The sequence below is a fragment of the Alligator sinensis genome, unplaced genomic scaffold (genome assembly GCF_000455745.1).
Source record: "Alligator sinensis unplaced genomic scaffold, ASM45574v1 scaffold91_2, whole genome shotgun sequence".
Classification (NCBI taxonomy): domain Eukaryota; kingdom Metazoa; phylum Chordata; order Crocodylia; family Alligatoridae; genus Alligator; species Alligator sinensis.
Genome location: NW_005842529.1, coordinates 866,207 through 870,150, shown reverse-complemented (window position 1 = coordinate 870,150; position 3,944 = coordinate 866,207). Strand labels below are relative to the sequence as shown.

Sequence of the window (3,944 nt, the reverse complement as noted above, 5' to 3'; positions counted from 1 at the left end):
CGCCCTCACTGCCCAGCCCCTGTTCAATGAGGTAGACACTATAATATATACATTTGTTTTGAAATTGGGTACCAGAAAAGTTGTGGAGGCGTGCCTTGAGTCCAGAAAGGCCAGAAAGCCACTGGCCTCAAGCATCCAAAGAGAGATGCTTCTCTTTGGATGCTTCCCTTTCCATCCTTGGTCTAGAATTCAGGACAGCTTCTGTGAACAGGGATTTACATCGGACTAGGGTAGGAGTAAACTGAGCACTTCATATTTTATTTACCTGCACAATGTTTATGGGAGCAAAACATCCGCTTAACACCTCTCCCATCTCTTTGTTCTCTGTTGGATGCATGCGTGCAAAATTTGCAAAGCCTTTATCTAGTTATCGCAAAGGTAGAGAAGCCATTTGTGCAGATCCTTTCGGTGTAAGATGGCATTGGCTTAGAGTCTCTGCAGTGTTATTCAGGGTGAATTCTACCTTTTTCCATGATGTCTCCTGGTTTTGTGTTGGGATGTGTTCTGTGGTTGAAAGCCACTCCTGAATTTCATAAGGTGATACTTAGCAGTGGTTTATGTTATGATGATGAAGTAATGCTGTCAACTCTGATAGTGATGGTTTGGGTTGGTTTAGCTTCTCAGGAAATATTGTGTCTGGAGTTAGCATTAATTTTTTTTTCTACTTTATTATGTAAAGATTAATGTTAAGCTTTGCTTGCAGTAATTGCCAGTTGCTAAAAATAACACAGATGCTTTAAACATTGAATATATGAAAATTATTGGTTCAATGCAGTTTCCAATATTGGACTAAATTTATAATGTAATGGAAGTAGAAACAAAGTGTTTTGTGCTTTAACCTTTGTCCATACCAAAATCACCTGCAGCCAAAAGCCTGTCAGTTAAGTATATTTAAAGACACTAAACATGCACCTCCTAAGGTTGCTCTTTTTTTGTAAACGTTTATACACTATGCACTTGTATAGGTCTGAATTTAAGATTGGCTTTCCTGCAGGAAAGCCAATCAATCCATACTTCAGAAGCATATTTTGCTTTAATATCCAGAGTTTCACATAAGTTCAAAGCTTAAGATGTGGTGTGTTTTTCATCTAGAAAATAGCAATCACATTAAAACCCCTGATCCCCTTTGCACCTTTCTTTCTGACCCATTTTGCGTTAAATAAAAACCACATTTTTAATCTATTATAGGTGGTGTTTTGTTCAGGTAGATTTAGTGCAGGAAGTAAAAGTGGCGTTTGATTTATTTCTAACTTTTTTTTTTTTCTTATTTTGTTTAGGTGGTTCCCCTTTGCTGGCACCTGTGTGTGTGGATCATCCTCTCACCTAGCCCATGTAGAATCTGGCTTCTTAGATTTGGGTGAGCAGACTGTTTTGTTTTTTGTTGGTTAAAAAATCCTGATAATTGAAATATTATGGACTGTAACAGTGTCAGGTACAAGGGAATTAGCACATTAGTTCCACTGAAGTCTAGAATAAGGTGGAATTCTGAAATTCCTTATGTTGGATGAGTAAACTCTTAGAAATATATTAACTGATTGTCCACTGTTCCAGGAAAGAAGCAGCTAAGAACTTATTTTTTCTAGCTTTTGGTGTAAGTATGGATTAGGTAGGTAAAGTGTTGCTGCAGATGGTAGCTGACAGTGTTGCTCAACATACAATGAGAAAAGTATTTATCTGAAAACCATTTATTGCTTGTATGGGTGTGGGAGGCCAAGAAATAACCTGGGTGTGAGCTGCTGAACATTTGAGTGATGTAATAGTAACAACATGATTGAGCATTTCCCATGACTTCATATTGTAACAATCTAATTCATCTGCTTATAATAAACATTGTAAGCCTCCCTGTTTCCTCCCAAGCATCAAACAGATTGGCTTCTCAATCGGTGCAAGCAATAATCTGCTATGGCACGCTGAATTGATATCGCTGCACTAGGAGGAGATGCAATAACGCCACGTGTGTATATTGAACAGGTTACCAACATGTGTGCTGTCTTTGGCTGAAAAATGTGAACTGATTATCTTATTTCAAATACCATTATTTGTATAGTGAGTAATATCTTGCTGTTGCTTGAAAGGAAACTCCACCCATCTTGCTTAGCCCAGCTATCTGCTGGAGGCAACAAGCTCTTTGGTGCAAAAATTAACTGAGCAATATATCTGGAAAGTAAAAGACAAGTCCTTGAAAAATACAGACTAATAAAACTACTGGATTATTAGGTGCTTAGGTGTTTATTTACATCTTTTAAGGCCTGAAATATCTTTAGTTCTCTTACTGGAGAGGAGGATAGTTGTCTACACATGAGACTTTAAACTCTATTTCCAGTAAACACAAGAAACAGAAACTGAAAAGAGAACTATTAAAATGTTTCTGTTCTGCTTTTGATACAGATTTAGAAATCTGGGCAAGAACTATAGTGACAACTGATGTAATGCTCTAGAATAGAGCCATTTTTCAGCAGTAGGTTCAGGAATACAGACCATAATTTAAAAATGGACACTGGGAACAGAAATTTACACGTTAACCGGTATAAGTGATCAGAAACTGGTTCAAATCTGTAACGCAACAGAACCTCAGCGCGCACACTGCTTTCAGAATGCCCAAAACTGGTTTATGATAAATCTGAATGGATGTAGTGTCAGGCTTAACTGATTTAGGTTAAATAGGTGTACTGAACTTCTGTCCCAGATCCCCTCCAGCTTCAAGTTAACACACAGTCCCCTAGCATCCCACGATGCTTTGCAAGTCTCTCTCCCTTCCATCACCCCCTCGCCCCCTTTGGCCCAAGCTGTCTGCTCCAGCAGAGCAGGGAGGTGTGCTCTAGCACCACCTGGCTTCTGGCCTGGGCCATTGCAGACTTGTGGCTGTATTGCTGGAATCAAAACTGAATGTCTGGTCACTTGCTTACTGATTCACTCTACACAGCTTAGATGAACCTGCAAAGACTGAATTGATCAGCCTCGGGATTTTTGACTGTCTGTACTTAGCCTTGAAGTATGTTTTGTACCCTGTTCATGCAAAATGGGTACATCTCCATCTGAGCTTTCAAACAGTTGGGGAGAGTGAAATTGGTCTAGTTTTTGATAAACTGCAAGTTTAGTGCACTGTCAGAAAAGTGTATGCAGTGCATGCTTGCTTTTGTTGTGAATAATTATCCTATGTAAAGGTAATCCAGAATTCACACTGTTTATGATACAATTGGGCAAATACGCAGTTTCACTAATGCACGAATCAGACTCTGATTTATGTATACTTGCCATGCTTACTAGTCAAATAACAATAGAACACTCTTCCCTAAAACAGGGTCATCTGCATTGTCGCTTCTATTTCAAATGCAGACTGACTGATGAACAGAGCAGCCACTCAGGGCATATATAGCTGAGCACTATAGGAGGAAACTTCCATTATTTCTGTTCCTTTTGGGAAATGGTATGCAGGGGTTCAAATTTGTTGCCAGAGGTTTTCTTTTTCTTATTTGCTTTATCATTACTCTCCAACTTTAGTCCTAGGGCAAAAACCTGACTACTGGCATGCTCTGAGCTGACTTAAATAATATGTCCACAGAGGTGGAACTGCAGACTAGGAGGCCTAAAAAGCACAAGCTGGAAATTGTTAACAAACTTGGTCTTCTAGCTCACTGTGTATGGCATGGCTAGACATGAGTTGGGGCTGGAAGGGATAGAGAACCATATTTTGTTAGCATAAGTTATGACTATGATGCAGACTTCCAGTTTCATTGTAGAGTTGGCCTCTGGAGTGAACAGACTTGCCCTGTTGGTGTTAACTTCCCTATAACTCATGCCCCAATCTTATATATATATATATATATATATATATATATTTCAGTCAAGAAGTTCTGTGGACTTTGAGTTAATGCCTGAATGACACTTAAACTACACAAGCACAAAACCCAAAAGTAATTCACTGGATGAGGTAACCAGTGTAA

At 39.0% G+C, this 3,944-nt stretch overlaps 1 protein-coding gene across 8 annotated transcripts in view; it reads left to right on the top strand.

Annotated features, from left to right (window-relative positions):
* Window positions 1–3,944, top strand: part of DUSP16 (dual specificity phosphatase 16) — an 87,421-nt gene that overhangs the window by 34,871 nt on the left and 48,606 nt on the right. For 7 of the 8 annotated variants that reach the window (XM_025213458.1, XM_025213459.1, XM_006031791.3 and 4 more), the window contains one exon: window positions 1,278–1,357. The exons of the other annotated variant lie outside the window; for it this stretch is intronic. The gene's annotated coding sequence lies outside the window, so the exon portion shown is untranslated. The remainder of the gene's footprint in view (window positions 1–1,277; window positions 1,358–3,944) is intronic. 8 annotated transcript variants of the gene reach the window in all.